Genomic DNA, 19,280 nt, shown 5'->3' on the forward strand with positions numbered 1-19,280 from the left:
CTTTCAGGTTTCCTTTAAATCCTCATACAGCTAAGTCAAACTAAAATAAAACAAAGTGATGACGTCCAGAATGAAGGAAAAATTACAAAAAATATTATTTTCCTCAAAAGTTAAAAGTGTTCAGTTCTCAAGTTTCTATCATTTTATTTCCTGTAGATAGTTATAATGATTAGGATTTTTACATTCTCTGTAAACAGTCAGTCCATATGCTTTGTTTATTTTCTGCTTAAAATTCAATGGGTGAAGAAAAAAACTTTTGCCAAAACCCGGGATTGAACCAGGGACCTTTAGATCTTCAATCTAACGCTCTCCCAACTGAGCTATTTCGGCAGGACACATTTAGATTCAGGAATGTTCAACACACTGTAGTTGTCACAACTGGATGTATTTATTTTTACATTGACTTGTTTTTGCAAGATTATCTATATTTGAAAGTCCCGCTATTTTGCGTACATATTTAAGAACTTACATTAATTCTTTGTGAATGAATAGAAAAAACAGCAATTCTGCATTATTTTTACATTTTCAAATTTACTCAATTCGCCAGGGTAATTCTGACTGTGTCTCTGTAGGACAGGTGATGATTGAGCATAAAACACAATTTGTAAGCATAATATTGCATCAAGCTTTATTTTTTTCTTAGGTGCAAACAATTGGAGTGAAGAAAGGAGATGCAAATTTAGAGAAAATATTCTACTGATTGTTAATGTTGAAAGAGAAAACATTTGTCCTAAAATGTGGTGAAACTTTGATGTCAGTATCACATGCGCATTTCAGACTTGTTAAACTATGTTCATCTGCTCTTTTAGCTTTTGTTTATTAAGTATATTTATCGTCTATTGATGCCTGAGGTAAAAAAATCTGAAATTAGACTTACTGGTAATTTGGTTTCTAGGAATCTTCCACGACAGCACCTTAGGAGGTTCACTCTCTGCCCTAATAGGGACAGAGAACACATAGAGATGAAATAGTCCTTCCAATTTTCCTATCCACAGTATTTTTCCGATGCCAAAGCAACAACTAACATATGCACAAAGAAACTATTTGATGTTCCCAGAGGTCTTTTGTGAAAGCACAAATTCAGGACATTTAAGATTTGCCTCAAGGACCCCAAGGAATACTGCCAAAGTGCCAACGTTGAGAATTGGATTTGCTAAGCCCCATCACTTTTAGTTTTCGATTTGAGATTGCCACCAATAGTGCGGACCCCCAACTAATCAGTATCAGGAGTGAAGCTGTAAAATTTCTTGAAAGAAAATTCTAATGTCAGAAGTGGGATTCGAACCCACGCCTCCAGAAGAGACTGCGACCTGAACGCAGCGCCTTAGACCGCTCGGCCATCCTAACTACTTCAGGATTTTGTAATTTAACTGTTTCTAAGCTAAGCAGTAGAAAGATGAGCATTACTTGTGATGAAAGGAAATATACCATGATTTCTTTTATTTTAATATTGATTTGTAACCTCTTAGTTACAGCCAATTTTGAGCTTCATGACCAAGCACCGTTTTTTAAATCTGACATGTATCAATTTATGTGGCAATAACACTGGAATGCTTAACATATCCCCGTGATTCTGAAAGTGTTATTTTGTAACACATTGTACTTTATATTAATGGTAAATTTAGGTCAATATATATTTAGTTTTTCTTGTGAAAATATCTAAAGTTGCACAATTTCATTGAAATGCAGTGATGCCCCATATGTCTTCAGAAACTACTGTTTGGTCACACAGCAGGGCTTTGAAAGTAAGAGCGCTATTTGGGTTTTGGGAATGCAGATTTTGCAAGAATATTTTGACGGTGACATTTGCGGAGTTCCAAAGGTACCAAAACAGCAGAAACCCCTCCAAAGTGATCCCATTTTATAAATTACTCCTCACAATGAATTCATCAACGCCAGCAATTACTATTATTGTCCAACATGTGTTTTCACTCTGCAACATCCAGAATTGCAAATAAGCCAGTTTAGTGCCCAGCTTGCGCTTATGGAGACAAGCACCCCATACATTTTAAGTGGGCTCTCCTCGCTAGAGAAATGCCAAATCTGTGGATTCTTTGTCTTACCATTAACGTGGAAACCCCTATTTTTAGAATGAAAGATGACGGTCCTGAGTTGGGGCTTGTGTTTTTTGCCTTCCTGGCTTTTTCCCCAAACAGCTTTGTTCCTGGCATATTTTTGAAGGATATTTGTCTCAGTAATGCCACAGCGATTCATAGTCAAACATAAATGGCTGAAATCATTCAGCTAGTGTCTGATACATACTGCCCGTATTAGCTATCAGGTTTCCTTTAAATCCTCATACAGCTAAGTCAAACTAAAATAAAACAAAGTGATGACGTCCAGAATGAAGGAAAAATTACAAAAAATATTATTTTCCTCAAAAGTTAAAAGTCTTCAGTTCTCAAGTTTCTATCATTTTATTTCCTGTAGATAGTTATAATGATTAGGATTTTTACATTCTCTGTAAACAGTCAGTCCATATGCTTTGTTTATTTTCTGCTTAAAATTTAATGGGTGAAGAAAAAAACTTTTGCTGAAACCCAGGATTGAACCAGGGACCTTTAGATCTTCAGTCTAACACTCTCCCAACTGAGCTATTTCAGCAGGACACATTTAGATTCAGGAATGTTCAACACACTGTAGATGTCACAACTGTATGTATTTATTTTTACTTTGACTTGTTTTTGCAAGATTATCTATATTTGAAAGTCCCGCTATTTTGCGCACATATTTAAGAACTAACATTAATTCTTTGTGAATGAATAGAAAAAACAGCAATTCTGCATTTTTTTTACATTTTCAAATTTACTCAATTCGCCAGTGTAATTCTGACTGTGTCTCTGTAGGACAGGTGATGATTGAGCATTAAACACAATTTGTAGGCATAATGTTGCATCAAGCTTTATTTTTTAATTAGGTGCAAACAATTGGAGTGAAGAAAGGAGATGCAAATTTAGAGAAAATATTCTACTGATTGTTAATGTTGAAAGTGAAAACATTTGTCCCAAAATGTGGTGAAACTTTGATGTCAGTATCACATGCGCATTTCAGACTTGTTAAACTATGTTCATCTGCTCTTTTAGCTTTTGTTTATTAAGTATATATATAGTCTATTGATGCCTTGAGGTAAAAAAATCTGAAATTAGACTTACTGGTAATTCGGTTTCTAGGAATCTTCCACGACAGCACCTTAGGAGGTTCACTCTCTGCCCTAATAGGGACAGAGAACACATAGAGATGAAATAGTCCCTCCCATTTTCCTATCCACAGTATTTTTCCGATGCCAAAGCAACAACTAACATATGCACAAAGAAACTATTTGATGTTCCCAGAAGTCTTTTGTGAAAGCACAAATTCAGGACATTTAAGATTTGCCTCAAGGACCCCAAGGAACACTGCCAAAGTGCCAACGTTGAGAATTGGTTTTGCTAAACCCCATCACTTTTAGTTTTCGATTTGAGATTGCCACCAATAGAGCGGACCCCCAACTAATCAGTAACAGGAGTGAAGCTGTAAAATTTCTTGAAAGAAAATTCTAATGTCAGAAGTGGGATTCGAACCCACGCCTCCAGAAGAAACTGCGACCTGAACGCAGCGCCTTAGACCGCTCGGCCATCCTGACTTTTTTTGGATTTTGTAATTTAACTGTTTCTAAGCTAAGCAGTAGAAAGATGAGCATTACTTGTGATGAAAGGAAATATGCCATGATTTCTTTTATTTTAATATTGATTTGTAACCTATTAGTTACAGCCAATTTTGAGCTTCATGACCAAGCACCGTTTTTTAAATCTGACATGTATCAATTTATGTGGCAATAACACTGGAATGCTTAACATATCCCCGTGATTCTGATAGTGTTATTTTGTAACACATTGAACTTTATATTAATGGTAAATTTAGGTCAATATATATTTAGTTTTTCTTGTGAAAATATCTAAGTTGCACAATTTCATTGAAATGCGGTGATGCCCCATATGTCTTCAGAAACTACTGTTTGGTCACACAGCAGGGCTTTGAAAATAAGAGCGATATTTGTGTTTTGGGAATGCAGATTTTGCAAGAATATTTTGAGGGTGACATTTGCGGAGTTCCAAAAGTACCAAAACAGCAGAAACCCCTCCAAAGTGATCCCATTTTATAAATTACTCCTCACAATGAATTCATCAACGCCAGCAATTACTATTATTATCCAACAGGTGTTTTCACTCTGCAACATCCAGAATTGCAAATAAGCCAGTTTTGTGCCCAACTTGCGCTTATCGAGACAAGCACCCCATACATTTTAAGTGGGCTCTCCTCGCTAGAGAAATGCCAAATCTGTGGATTCTTTGTCTTACCATTAACGTGGAAACCCCTATTTTTAGAATGAAAGATGACGGTCCTGAGTTGGGGCTTGTGTTTTTTGCCTTCCTGGCTTTTTCCCCAAACAGCTTTGTTCCTTGCATATTTTTTAAGCATATTTGTCTCAGTAATGCCACAACGATTCATAGTCAAACATAAATGGCTGAATCATTCAGCTAGTGTCTGATACATGCTGCCCGTATTAACTATCAGGTTTCCTTTAAATCCTCATACAGCTAAGTCAAACTAAAATAAAACAAAGTGATGACGTCCAGAATGAAGGAAAAATTACAAAAAATATTATTTTCCTCAAAAGTTAAAAGTGTTCAGTTCTCAAGTTTCTATCATTTTATTTCCTGTGGATAGTTATAATGATTAGGATTTTTACATTCTCTGTAAACAGTCAGTCCATATGCTTTGTTTATTTTCTGCTTAAAATTTAATGGGTGAAGAAAAAAACTTTTGCTGAAACCCAGGATTGAACCAGGGACCTTTAGATCTTCAGTCTAACACTCTCCCAACTGAGCTATTTCAGCAGGACACATTTAGATTCAGGAATGTTCAACACACTGTAGATGTCACAACTGGATGTATTTATTTTAACTTTGACCTGTTTTTGCAAGATTATCTATATTTGAAAGTCCCGCTATTTTGCGCACATATTTAAGAACTTACATTAATTCTTTGTGAATGAATAGAAAAAAACAGCAATTCTGCATTTTTTTTACATTTTCAAATTTACTCAATTCGCCAGGGTAATTCTGACTGTGTCTCTGTAGGACAGGTGATGATTGAGCCTTAAACACAATTTGTAAGCATAATGTTGCATCAAGCTTTATTTTTTCTTAGGTGCAAACAATTGGAGTGAAGAAAGGAGATGCAAATTTAGAGAAAATATTTTACTGATTGTTAATGTTGAAAGTGAAAACATTTGTCCCAAAATGTGGTGAAACTTTGATGTCAGTATCACATGCGCATTTCAGACTTGTTAAACTATGTTAATCTGCTCTTTTATCTGTTGTTTATTAAGTATATTTATAGTCTATTGATGCCTGAGGTAGAAAAATCTGAAATTAGACTTACTGGTAATTCTGTTTCTAGGAATCTTCCACTACAGCACCTTAAGAGTTTCACTCTCTGCCCTAATAGGGACAGAGAACTCATAGAGATGAAATAGTCCCTCCCATTTTAATATCCACAGTATTTTTCTTTTGTGAAAGCACAAATTCAGGACATTTAACATTTGCCTCAAGGACCCCAAGGAATACTGCCAAAGTGCCAACGTTGAGAATTGGTTTTGCTAAGCCCCGTCACTTTTAGTTTTCGGTTTGAGATTGCCGCCAATAAAGCAGACCCCCAACTAATCAGTAACAGGAGTCAAGCTGTACAATTTCTTGAAAGAAAATGCTAATGTCAGAAGTGTTATTCGAACCCACGCCTCCAGTAGAGACTGTGACCTGAACGCAGCGCTTTAGACCGCTCAGCAACCTGACTTTTTTTGGCATTTTGTGATTTAACTCTTTCTAAGCTAAGCAGTAGAAAGATGAGCATTACTTGTGATGAAAGGAAATATACCATGATTTCATTATTTTAATATTGATTCGTAACCTATTAGTTACAGCTAGTGTTGATCGAGCACTAAAATGTTTGGGTGCTCGAAGCTTGGGCCGAGCTCACCGTGATACTCGGGTGCTCGTCCCGAGCAACGAGCCCAATGTTAGTCTAAGGGAGACCCGAGCATTTTTGGCGTCACACCCCCGGCAGTCTTTTAAAAGCCTAACAAGTGCCCAAAACAATAGTGACAGTGCTCAAGTGACATGGGGACAGCATGGGGATCGCCCCAGGAAGCATTTCTGATGCCCAGGTCACTGCTCTCAACAACGTGGTCAGAGGTAGTAAGCCACTTTTAAGGGCTCACAATAAAACGATCAAAAACTAAACTGAAACTGCTTTCCTGTAAAATATGTTAAGGAACTTCCTTTCCAGGGTAAAAACTTGTGTATAAGGTAAAATAAATAACCCCCCCCAAAAAAATACTCCTCCACACCTTGGGCTATGTTCACAAGTATCATTTTTTATGCGTTTTTGCACTTTTGTATTGCTTTCAACCGTGACAAATGCATTCACCGGGAAATGTAATTTTAACATTTTACATCCTGTGTGCTGTGCTGTGCTGTGTGACACATGCATACAGTGCTGAAAAGACATGGGAACAGCATGGGGAAGACCCCTGTAACTATCTCTTACACCCAGGTCACTGCCTAAAAGTGTGCCCATCAGAAGTCATCCTTGCCGCGTCAGAAGATGCAGACTTGCAACTATCCCCGGGTGTCCACACACGATCCCCAGCCGCCTGGGGGCAGCCGGGTGTCCATAAATGGTCCCCAGCCGCCCTTATTTCTCCTTGGAACATCCCCCCACACACTTTTCTTAGCCCGGCCTGCTTTAGGGCGGCATTGGACAAGCCCACCAGAGAACCAGACTACTCCGGTGGGCCCTGGCTTCTCCATCAGGGCAGTTGAGAGTGCCAAGGTGAGGACTATGATGATGATGATACAAGTTAGCATCTGCTTTGTTTTCTTGGAATGCAAGCACATGTATGTAGTAGCGGCTAGGCCTGAGGTGGTCAGCGTTTTGGTGCATATCCTACCTCCTCTGAGGATTGCTGGATGTTTTCCTGCTACTATTCCAGTTCTATGACTCCCTTTAAAACAAAGCTTCAGGTGATAAATGATGGATGAGGTAGTGGCAAAGGAGAAAGAGGAGGAGAAACAGGGACCATTCATATCAATATCAGGCCAGTCAACCACATATGTCTTGTAGGATATGTTTCAGTAACAAAAGGAGCAGTTCGGCTACACAGTTATAGGGCATACAGTGAGTGCAATGCCTACCAAAAATTTTGAGGCACTCCAATGCCCCTTGGAAATGACATGGAGGTCACAGGACCCTAACTAAACCGTTTTTTCCATTTATAGCAACTGGATGTCCTGTACACTGTTGGCCTAAGCAGTGAATGGAAGGCTTTCAAAAAATTATGAGGAACTGCAATGCCCCATGAAACAGACGTGGATTACAGTTTACTAAAAACCTTCTACCCATTATTGGGGAGTGGGTCTCCCTTAGTTTTCGCCTTTGCATTGAAAAGCAAAAACTGACTAAAATTTGGAGGAAATGCAATGCCCGTTGGAAGAGTCGTGGACGTTAGAGGTAATTAAAAACAACATTTCAATGGCCCTTGGAAGACCTGTGGAGTTCAGAGTGGCTTAATAAGATGATTTTAATGCCCCTTTGAAGAGACGTGGAGGTCACAGTAGCTTAACAAGACGGTTTTAATGCCCCTCGGAAAAGACGTGGAGGTCCCAGTATCTTAACAAGACGGTTTGAATGCCCCTTGGAAGAGACGTGGAGGTCACAGAAGCTTAACAAGACGGTTTTAATGCCCCTCGGAAAAGTGGTGGAGGTCGCAGTAGCTTAACAAGAGGGTTTTAATGCCGCTCGGAAAAGACGTGGAGGTCACAGTAGCTTAACAAGATGGTTTGAATGCCCCTTGGAATAGACGTGGAGGTCACAGTAGCTTAACAAGACACTTATAATGCCCCTTACAAGAGCCATACAGTACAGCATCTTAAAAATATTATTCCCATTATTGGGGAGTGGGTCTCCCACAGTATTTGCTCATGCCTTCCAAGCAAAAGCTTCCAAAAATTAGGACGGAGCAACTTGAAATGCCCCTTACAAGAGCCATGCAGTAGAGCATATTACAAACATAAGTCCCATTATTGGGGAGTGGGTCTCCCATAGTATTTGCTTATGCCTTCCAAGCAAAAGATTCCAAAAATTAAGATGGAGCAACTTGCAATGCCCCTTGCAAGAGCCATGCAGTACAGCATATTACAAACATTATTCCCATTATTTGGGAGCGGGTCTCCCATAGTATTTGCTTATGCCTTCCAAGCAAAAGCTACCAAAAATTAGGATGGAGCAACTTGCAATGCACCTTACAAGAGCCATGTAGTACAGCATATTACAAACATTATTCCCATTATTGGGGAGTGTGTCTCCCATAGTTTTTGCTTATGCCTTCCAAGCAAAAGCTTCCAAAAATTAGGATGGAGCAACTTGCAATGCCCCTTACAAGAGCCATGCAGTACAGCATATTACAAACATAAGTCCCATTATTTGGGAGTGGGTCTCCCATAGTATTTGCTTATGCCTTCCAAGCAAAAGATTCCAAAAATTAAGATGGAGCAACTTGCAATGCCCCTTACAAAAGCCATGCAGTACAGCATATTACAAACATAAGTCCCATTATTCTGGAGTTGGTCTCCCATAGTATTTGCTTATGCCTTCCAAGCAAAAGCTTCAAAAAATTAAGACGGAGCAACTTGCAATGCCCCTTACAAGAGCCATGCAGTACAGCATATTAAAAACATAAGTCCCATTATTGGTGAGTGGGTCTCCCATAGTATTTGCTTATGCCTTCTAAGCAAAAGCTTCAAAAAATTAGGAGGAAATGCAATGCCCGTTCGAAGACTCGTGGAGGTCCCAGTAGCTTAACAAGACGGTTTAAATGCCCCTTACAAAAGACGTGGAGGTCAGAGTGGTATAACAAGACGCTTTTAATGCCCCTCAGAAGAGATGTGGAGGTCAGAGTGGTATAACAAGACGCTTTTAATTCCCCTCAGAAGAGACGTGGGGGTCAGAGTGGTATATCATGACACTTTTAATGCCCCTTACAAGAGACGTGGAGGTCAGAGTGGTATAACAAGACACTTTTATTGCCCATTACAAGAGACGTGGAGGTCAGAGTGGTATAACATGAAGCTTTTAATGCCCCTTACAAGAGACGTGGAGGTCAGAGTGGTATAACAAGACGCTTTTAATGCCCATTACAAGAGACGTGGAGGTCAGAGTGGTATAACAAGATGCTTTTAATGCCCCTCAGAAGAGACGTGGAGGTCAGAGTGGTATAACAAGACGCTTTTAATGCCCCTCAGAAGAGACGTGGTGGTCAGAGTGGTATAACAAGACGCTTTTAATGCCCCTCAGAAGAGACGTGGCGGTCAGAGTGGTATAACAAGACAGTTTTAATGCTGCTTACAAGAGACGTGGAGGTCAGAGTGGTATAACAAGATGCTTTTAATGCCCCTTACAAGAGACGTGGAGGTCAGAGTGGTATAGCAAGACGCTTTTAATGCCCCTTACAAGAGATGAGGAGGTCAGAGTGGTATAACAAGATACTTTTAATGCCCCTTACAACAGACGTGGAGTTCAGAGTGGTATAACAAGATGCTTTTAATGCCCCTTACAAGAGACGTGGAGGTCAGAGTGGTATAACAAGATGCTTTTAATGCCCATTAATAGAGACGTGGAGGTCAGAGTAGTATAACAAGATGCTTTTAATGCCCCTCAGAAGAGACGTGGAGGTCAGAGTGGTATAACAAGACGGTTTTAATGCCCCTCAGAAGAGACATGGAGGTCAGAGTGGTATAACAAGACGCTTTTAATGCCCCTCAGAAGAGACGTGGCGGTCAGAGTGGTATAACAAGACAGTTTTAATGCTGCTTACAAGAGACGTGGAGGTCAGAGTGGTATAACAAGATGCTTTTAATGCCCCTTACAAGAGACGTGGAGGTCAGAGTGGTATAGAAAGACGCTTTTAATGCCCCTTACAAGAGATGAGGAGGTCAGAGTGGTATAACAAGATACTTTTAATGCCCCTTACAACAGACGTGGAGTTCAGAGTGGTATAACAAGATGCTTTTAATGCCCCTTACAAGAGACGTGGAGGTCAGAGTGGTATAACAAGATGCTTTTAATGCCCATTAATAGAGACTTGGAGGTCAGAGTAGTATAACAAGATGCTTTTAATACCCCTCAGAAGAGACGTGGAGGTCAGAGTGGTATAATAAGACGGTTTTAATGCCCCTCAGAAGAGACGTGGAGGTCAGAGTGGTTTAACAAGACGCTTTTAATGCCCTTTACAAGGGACGTGGAGGTCAGAGTGGTATAACAAGACGGTTTTAATGCCCCTCAGAAGAGACGTGGAGGTCAGAGGCGTATAACAAGACGGTTTTAATGCCCCTTACAAGAGCCACACAGTACAGCATCTTAAAAATATTATTCCCATTATTGGGGAATGGGTCTCCCACAGTCTTTGCTTATGCCTTCCAAGCAAAAGCTGACAAAAATAAGGACGGAGGAACTTTCAATAATGGCAACATGGACCACGGTCACCCTGGTGGTATAGTGGTGGTGGAGGCTGAGGATAAGGAGAAGAACATAAAACAGCCGAAATGAGGAAGCCTATACCCATGTGTGGGTGTGAAGCGGTGCATATGAATACACCTCCCGAAATAACAGAGTGGATTTGACTTTATGTTACTCTGTTGTCATTTGGTGGTGATGAGAAGTCTGGCCCAATCCAGCCCTTGTTCATTTTGATAAGGGTCAGCTTGTCAGCATTGTCATTTGACAGGTGAGTGCGCTTATCAGTTATAATTCCCCCAGCGGCACTAAAAACACGCTCCGATAACACGCTAGCAGCAGGGCAGGCCAGGACCTCCAAGGCGTACAGAGCGAGTTCATTCCAAGTGTCCAGCTTGGATTCCCAATAATTAAAAGGCACAGAGGAATCACGGAGGATGCTGGTAAGGTCGGCAAGGTACTCCCTAACCATCTTTTGAAACTTTCCACTCTATGTGAGAGTACCCAGCGCCTCAGGGTCTGTCCGAAGGGAGGGTCTGAGAAAACTGTCCCAGAACATTGACAGTGTTCCACTGCCTCTGCTGGATTGGAGTTGCCTCTCTCTCGCTTGTACGCTTTGGTTGGTCAACGAACTGTGACCTGTGCCGCTAGCGTGTTCAGATGGGAATTTTTTTAACAGTTCTGCAGCAAGGCCCTTCTGGTACTGGCCCATTTTTGTAGACCTCTCCACCTCAGGAATAAGAGAGTGAAAGTTCTCCTTGTAGCGGGGGTCTACAAGTGTCACCAACCAGTAATAAATGTCACCCAACATTTTGACGACGCGAGGGTCACGGTTAAGGCAGCGTAACATAAAGTCAGCTATGCATGCCAAACTGGTAACGGGCAAGATTTCCGTGTCCTCACCAAGATGACGACTGACCATGCTCTCCTCCTCCTCCTCCTCCTCCCCCCTGTCCTCAGGCCACCCACGCTGAACCGACAGTATGATACTTGTACAGGTACTACCGTCTACTGCACATGATAACTGCTCCTGTTCTCTCTCCTCCTCTCCGTCATTGTCCCCCAATGCACATTGGGATGAGAAGAGGCTGGGCTGTGTGTAATCGCCCATTATGGCTTCTTGATCCATCTCATCATACTCTGGCTGCAATGCCTCCTCTTTAATTCTCTGCAGAGAGCGTTGCAAAAGACAGACAAGTGGGATGCTGACACTAATGATGGCGTCATCGCCACTCACCATCTTGGTGGCCTCCTCAAAGTTTGTCAGGATGGTACATATGTCAGACATCCAGGTCCACTCATGAGTAGAGATGAGCGTTGTTCTACTCGAACTGTTCGCCAATCTCAAATTCGAGCTGTTTTGGGCGGTGTTCGAGCCGTTCGGCGAACACGAACAATTTGAGAAAAATTCGGCTGTTCGAGGTTATGTTCGATAACTGTTCGTGCACCAAAATCATAACTGGATTTTTTCTCAGTAATGATGAAAATTAATGTTAATACGCAGTTTGAGTGTACAGCGGGGTGGGGGGAGGGGCAGGGGATGGATCTCTGCAGGAACAATGAAGATCTCCATTTTTTTTTTCTCTTTCCCGCATTTACAGTGGGGAGGTGCAATCTGTCAGCCTATCAGCAGCGCACACACGGAGCGAAGTGCTTTTTTTCACACAAGCAAGGGCATGTGTCATTGGCAGTGTATGTCACATGTCCTTGCCCTATAAGACCAAGCCATTTTCCCCGTCGCCACCATTTTCTCACTGCTGCAGCTGCGTGTTAGACGGCACCGCTGTTGCTGTGTGCGCTATACCTTGTTAATTTCAAGCCAATTTTCGCACAAATCTACAGATAGCTTGGGAGTAGGGAATAGTTGTGATTGCAGTCCTTTTAAAGACTAGGTTACAGCATTTCCTTAGACTTTTATCAGGCAGGTCTGTGCTCTTAAATAGATAGGTTGTGGGAGTAAAGACTAATTGTAATTGGAGTCCTTTTCAGGACTAGGTTACATCAGTTCCTATCAGTTTTTGCCAGGCAGGTCTGTGCCAGTGCTGTGCAAGTTTTTTTCACAGCATTTGGCTGAATCTAGCAAAGCTAATCCTTTTTGGCCTGTTGCAGAGTGTGTTAGTCAGTGGAGTAGCCTATCTGTGTTGCAAGATATACCACCTGTGTATAGAATACCAATTTTTTTACTGCACCTAGTGAAGTAAAACCTTTTGGGCATAGCATCATTCTATTAGTCCATCTATACTGACCTCCATCAGGTTGCAAATTGAATATAATTTTTTTCTGCATCTAGCTCTGAAAAAATATTGGGCTTCTAGCTGTGTGTGGGACTTGTTGTATTAGTCCATCTATACTGACCTCCATCAGGTTGCAAACTGCATATATTTTTTTCTTCATCTACCTCTGAAAAAATATTGGGCTTCTAGCTGTGTGTGGGACTTGTTCTATTAATCCATCTATACAGACCTCCATCAGGTTGCAAACTGAATATATTTTTTTCTGCATCTACCTCTGAAAAAATATTGGGCTTCTAGCTGTGTGTGGGACTTGTTCTATTAATCCATCTATACAGACCTCCATCAGGTTGCAAACTGAATATATTTTTTTCTGCATCTACCTCTGAAAAAATATTGGGCTTCTAGCTGTGTGTGGGGCTTGATGTATTAGTCCATCTATACTGACCTCCATCAGGTTGCAAACTGAATATATTTTTTTCTACATCTACCTCTGAAAAAATATTGGGCTTCTAGCTGTGTGTGGGACTTGTTCTATTAATCCATCTATACAGACCTCCATCAGGTTGCAAACTGAATATATTTTTTTCTGCATCTAGCTCTGAAAAAATATTTGGCCTTCTAGCAGTGTGTGGGACTTTCTCTATTAGTCCATCTATACTGACCTCCATCAGGTTGCAAATTGAATATAATTTTTTTCTGCATCTAACCCAGCCAATAGTTTTGGCCTAATACCACAGTTTGGCCACTCAGCTCTGCTCGGTTCCCATCCATTGTTTTTTTGTGCAAACAACTCCAGAGTTGTTAATTAGTTAACCACCAAAATGAGTGGAAAAAGGCCTGCTGCTGGTGGAAAGGGGAATAGGCGTGTTGTGAAGGGGAAAAAAGGTTGTGTCCGTGGGGTAGGTGTTAAAGCAACAGTAACATCTGCAGAAGAAAGACCATCTTCCAGCCAAACTAAAATGTCTACTTCTTTTAGCGGACAATGTGATAAGATCCCTTTCTTACGGCCACGCCAATCGCTACAAATTCCAGATGAGGCACAAAAACAGCAGGTGCTTCAACGGATATCAAGTGCTCCTTTAAGTGGGCTCTCCTCCACATCAACTTCAACATCACAAATACTCCAGTCCTCAAAGGTGTCACCCCAATCGCACTTGCTTCCTCACAGCTCCCAAATCTCCAGCTGCCCGTCTGAGTATGAGGTAGAACAGATGGTTGGGTCTGCAGAGCTGTTTACTCATACTATAGCCTGGGAATCAGAGGTCGACTCCAGCGCTTCTGTGAATCCAGACGAGGAAATGATCTGCACTGATGCCCAGAATCTTTATGAGTCGGATCCAGGACCAGACGCAGAAGGTTCTGACCATAATGTAGACCCTCATTCCCAAACTGTAACTCCTGTTGGTGGAGACAATGAGGAAGACGATGATAAGACTCAAATACCTGATTGGAGCGACAACTTTAGTTTTTTGTCAGGGCAGGAACAGGTTGGCTCTGAGGACGACGGGTGTGATAACGCACAGGGTGATGATGATGAGGTTGGAGATCCCACTTACTGTCAACCCACAGTCAGCCAAGAGATGAGGTCAGCAGAGGAGGTGGAGGAAGATGCTAGTGACGACGAGGTCAGGTTGCGCCTTCCTGGACAGAGACGTAGTACTGGAAGCACGTCAACAACTGCATCCTCAAACACAACTCTGCCTCTCACCACAAGTCGTGGTGGCTCTTCAGGTCGCATGGGTGCTAAGCCTTGCATAGCCTGGGCATTTTTTCAGATCGATAAAGATGACCCAACTCGTGTTATCTGTAACATTTGTCAGCAAAAGCTAAGTAGAGGCCAAAAAATACATAGTTTGAGTACTTCATGCATGAACCGGCACATGGACATGAAGCATAAGTTGCAGTGGGAAGCTCAGTGTGCTACAATGCGGCCTAGCCGGCCGGGCCAACCACCGTCTGCCATATCTTGTGCATCCGCGGCCTCTTCATCCTCTGTGACTGGGGGGACAGCAGTCACACCTGTTTTGGGGCGCAGACCTGCCACCTCTTTACCCGCAACAACCAGCGTGATTGGCAGGTCATCATTTTCTTTGGAGGTGGTAACACCAGCTGGTGTTGAGCGCTGTCCGACATCGATAGCACCACCTTTGGATCAAGGCAACCTAACATGTCCGCCTGCATCTTCCTCACAGACCGGCAGTTTGCCGGGGACACCCTTATCAACCCCGTCTAAGCACAATAGCCAGCCCTCGGTCCCTCAGATGTGGACAAGTAAAAGACCATTTCCTCCTAGCCATGAGAAAGCTAAGAGGTTGAATTTCACCATCTGCAAGTTCTTGGCTACAGAAATGCTGCCTTTCCGCCTGGTGGACACAGAGGATTTTCGAGACCTTATGTCCGTCGCAGTGCCCCAGTACCAGATGCCCAGTCGGCACTACTTCTCAAAGAAAGGTGTGCCTGCGCTCCACCAGCATGTCGCACACAACATCACCGCTTCTTTGAGAAACTCTGTGTGTGACAGGGTGCATTTCACCACAGACACTTGGACGAGTAGGCATGGACAGGGGCGTTACATGTCGCTGACAGGGCACTGGGTAGCTATGGTGACAGCAGGACAAGGGGCTGCTGTCCAAGTCTTGCCGTCCCCACGAGTTGTGCGTCAATCCTCTTTATGTCAAAGTTCCTCCACTGCTTCTGCCTCCTCAACCTCCTCTCGTTCTTCCACCTGCACCCAAAGCCTGTCTGGTCATGCCACAAGCTTTCTAACTGCGCAGAAGGGATCCTGCACACCTCCTTACTATGCTGGCAGTAGGGCTCAACGTCATCAGGCGGTTTTTACATTGAAATGTCTGGGAAATGTGAGTCACACAGCTGAGGAGTTGTGGTCAGCTCTGGAGAACCAATTTCATGAATGGTTGTCTCCACTGGACCTGAAACCAGGGAAGGCCGTGTGCGACAATGCTGCAAACCTGGGTGCGGCCCTTCGCCGGGGCAATGTCACACACGTGCCTTGTATGGCTCACGTGTTGAACCTGGTTGTCCAGCAATTTTTAGCCCACTATCCCAGACTAGATGGCCTTCTGCAGAGGGCTCGGTCACTGTGTGCTCACTTTCGCCGTTCGCATCCCGCAGCTCAGCGACTTACATCTCTACAGAAGTCGTTGGGCCTGCCACTTCACCGGCTAAAATGCGATGTGCCTACCCGGTGGAATTCAACTCTGCACATGTTGCAGCGACTGTGGCAGCACCGACAAGCCCTGGTGCAATACGTTCTGACGTATAGCCTGGGCCAACGAGATCCAGAGGTGGGGCAAATCACGCTGGAGGAGTGGTCTCAGATCAGGGACCTATGCAGCCTTCTGCACAGTTTTGAAATGGCGACGAAGATGTTTAGTGCTGACGATGCCATTATCAGCATGACTATTCCGGTGATTTACATGCTGGAGCACATGTTAAACAGAATTCGGAGTCAGGTGGTGGCACAAGAGGAGGTGGAGGAAGTAGAGGAGGAGGAGTTGTATGCGGAAGGGCTAACATCTGCAAGGTCCAGACGGTCGGCAGCACCAAGGAGGCAGGCATGTGAGGGTGGGGGAGATGGTTTTACCAGGGCGCATGGTAGCAGCCAAACTAGTGAGGAAGGTGCAGGAGCCCAGGAAGAAGTGGAGGACGAACTGATGGAAGACTCATCAGATGAGGGAGACCTTGATCACATTTCTGTTGTGCGAGGTTGGGGGGAGAGGACAGAGGAAGGAAGCATGATTGTTACCTCACCACCAACACAACAGGGACTTGGTGCTCCTGGATGCGCAACTCACATGAGTGCCTTCTTGCTGCACTACCTGCAACATGACCCTCGAATTGTGAGAATTAGAAATAATCCTGACTACTGGGTTGCCACACTGTTAGATCCCCGGTACAAAAGTACATTTGCAGAAATTATTCCTTCCATAGAAAGGGATGCACGCATGCAGGAGTATCAGCAGAGACTGTTGCAGAATCTTACATGTGCTTTTCCACAAAATACCAGTGGTGCACGTAGTGAATCTCACAGTTCCAACTTGCCAACCGTGGGACCGTCAAGTGTTCTGCACTCAAACCGTAACAGAACCACAGTATCTGCTGGTAACATCAATTTTGCGGAATCATTTCACCACTTTTTTAGCCCATCCTTTGCAAGGCCACAGGAGACAAGAAGTCTGACACATAGTCAACGCCTAGAGACGATGGTACAGGAGTATCTCCAAGTAAACATTGAAGCCACGACTGTGTCACTGGACCCTTGCTCTTTTTGGGCTTCCAATCTGGATAAATGGCCGGAGCTAGCCACTTACGCCTTGGAGATCTTGTCATGCCCCGCAGCCAGCGTTCTGTCTGAACGTGTGTTCAGCGCTGCTGGTGGTATGCTGACAGATAAGCGCACGCGGCTCTCCACTGATAATGTAGACAGACTCACGTTCATAAAGATGAACAAATCATGGATCCGAAACGACTTTTCTACCCCTGTGTCATCCTGGGGAGAGTAAAAGCTTGATGATTGGTTAAAATCACCCTACCAACCATTTTAAGCTTTCAAATTACTAATCATGTTTATCTGTATCTTGGCTGGAAAATAATTTGGGCTTTTTAGCAGTGTGCAGCACTGATTCTATTAGGCCATCTATAATAAGCTCCACCAGATTTAAAATTACTCATCATGTTTATCTGTATCTTGACTGGAAAATAATTTGGGCTTTGTAGCAGTGTGCAGCACTGATCCTATTAGGCCATCTATACTAAAGCTTCACCAGATTTAAAATTAATAATAATTTTTAGCTGCATCTAGCCCGGAAAATAATTTTGGGGCTCCGAGATGCGCAAGACACATAAGTGCCTTCTTGCTGCACTACCTGCAGCATGACCCTCATATTGTCAGAATTCGAAGTAATCATGACTACTGGGTTGCCACACTCTTAGATCCCCCAAACTTTTCGATCAACCTTTTCATTTTAATAAAGACCAAAAAAATGGTCATTTTTGAAATTATAAGCATTAGCAGGTTGTTAGAAACTGAAATCAAACAGTTTTCAACTCAAAACTTTATTCTAGGTGATGTTACAATTTCACATAGGACACATTGTTCGAAAGGAGCTTCTGAACTCTCTCGTCCATTGAATTTGTCAGGTTTTGGATGGTTTCTGCTTCAATTGTTTTGCATGATGACAGAATACCCTCCCAGAGCTGTTGCTTAGATGTGAACTGCCTCCCGCCATCATAGACACTCCTTTTAATGATGCTCCAAAGGTTCTGAATGGGGTAGAGGTCAGGGGAGCATGGGGGTCACACCATAAGTTTGTCCCCTTTTATGCCCATATCAGCCAGAGATGCAGATGTTTTATGTGCAGCATGAGATGGTGCATTATCATGCAGAAAAATGATCTTGCTGTGAAATACACGGTTCTTCTTCTTGAACCATGGCAGGAAGTGCTGTTTGAGAAAGTCCACATACATTATGGAGTTCATCTTTAGCGCCTTCAGGGATCCTAAAGGGGCCGACAATCTCTCTCCCCATGATTCCAGCCCAAAACATTACTCCACCTCCTCCTTGTTGGCGCTGTAGCCGTGTTTGCGTGGGGTGTCCATCAACCAGCCATCCTCCACTCCATCCATCTGGACCATCGAGCGCTGCACGGCACTCATCCGTGAACAAAACAGTTTTGAAATCAGTCTTCATGTAATGTTTGGCCCACTGGAGCCGTTTCTGCTTGTGTGAAGTGGATAGAGGAGGTCGACAGGATGGCGTATGCACAGCTGCAAACCTCTGAAGGACCCTGCATCTTGTTGTTCGGGGGACGTTGGAGGCACAAGCAGCTTCAAAAACTTGTCTGCTGCTATGACAAGGCTTTTTTGCCGCTGCTCTTTCAACCTGACGTAATTGCCTGTAGGAAAGAGTCCTCAATTTGCCCTTATCAGCACGCACACATGTGTACTGTGAATCAGCTACATACTTCTTGATTGCCAAGACACTTCATCCTGATCATCGCACAATGTTGATTGTAGTCATGCCTTGACCTAAACACTCCACAATTTGTTGCTTCTCAGCAGCCGACACATCCTTTTTCTTTCCCATTTTGGCAGAAAATGTAGGCTGCTTAATAATGTGAGACAGCCTTCTTAAGTAGTCTTGCCTTTCATTGGACACACCTGCCAAACTAATTAGCACAGGTGTCTGCAATTGCTTACAGTGATATAAAGAGCCCTGACACACATCACCATCAATGAGTTTAACTGACAAACAAACAAATTCTTCCCTTATCACTCCTAAACACTTTTTGCATAATAATTTGGAAAACAGTGTACATGTGCTTTTCCACAAAACACCAGTGGTTCACGTAGTGAATCTTACAGTTCTAACTTGCCAACTGTGGTCTGTATGGAGTTGTTCAATAAAGGGCCCAAAATTAAGATAACATAGATGGGAGAGGTCTCTATGAATAGGAATTCCTAAGTATTTGATAC

The 19,280-nt window shown here is 42.9% G+C and overlaps 5 non-coding genes across 5 annotated transcripts; all 5 read right to left on the reverse strand.

Annotated features, from left to right (window-relative positions):
• Window positions 1-257: 257 nt before the first annotated feature.
• Window positions 258-330, reverse strand: TRNAF-GAA (transfer RNA phenylalanine (anticodon GAA)). Its single transcript has one exon. It is a non-coding gene; the product is annotated as a tRNA-Phe (tRNA).
• A 934-nt stretch (window positions 331-1,264) lies between these two features.
• TRNAL-CAG (transfer RNA leucine (anticodon CAG)) lies at window positions 1,265-1,347 on the reverse strand. Its single transcript has one exon. It is a non-coding gene; the product is annotated as a tRNA-Leu (tRNA).
• A 1,184-nt stretch (window positions 1,348-2,531) lies between these two features.
• TRNAF-GAA (transfer RNA phenylalanine (anticodon GAA)) lies at window positions 2,532-2,604 on the reverse strand. Its single transcript has one exon. It is a non-coding gene; the product is annotated as a tRNA-Phe (tRNA).
• A 935-nt stretch (window positions 2,605-3,539) lies between these two features.
• Window positions 3,540-3,622, reverse strand: TRNAL-CAG (transfer RNA leucine (anticodon CAG)). The gene has a single exon. It is a non-coding gene; the product is annotated as a tRNA-Leu (tRNA).
• Window positions 3,623-4,804: 1,182 nt separating this feature from the next.
• On the reverse strand, window positions 4,805-4,877 carry TRNAF-GAA (transfer RNA phenylalanine (anticodon GAA)). The gene has a single exon. It is a non-coding gene; the product is annotated as a tRNA-Phe (tRNA).
• Between the last annotated feature and the right edge of the window lie 14,403 nt (window positions 4,878-19,280).

The sequence above is a fragment of the Phyllobates terribilis genome, unplaced genomic scaffold (genome assembly GCF_046119375.1).
Source record: "Phyllobates terribilis strain yellow unplaced genomic scaffold, ASM4611937v1 Scaffold_12__6_contigs__length_324123572, whole genome shotgun sequence".
NCBI classification, from domain to species: Eukaryota; Metazoa; Chordata; class Amphibia; order Anura; family Dendrobatidae; genus Phyllobates; species Phyllobates terribilis.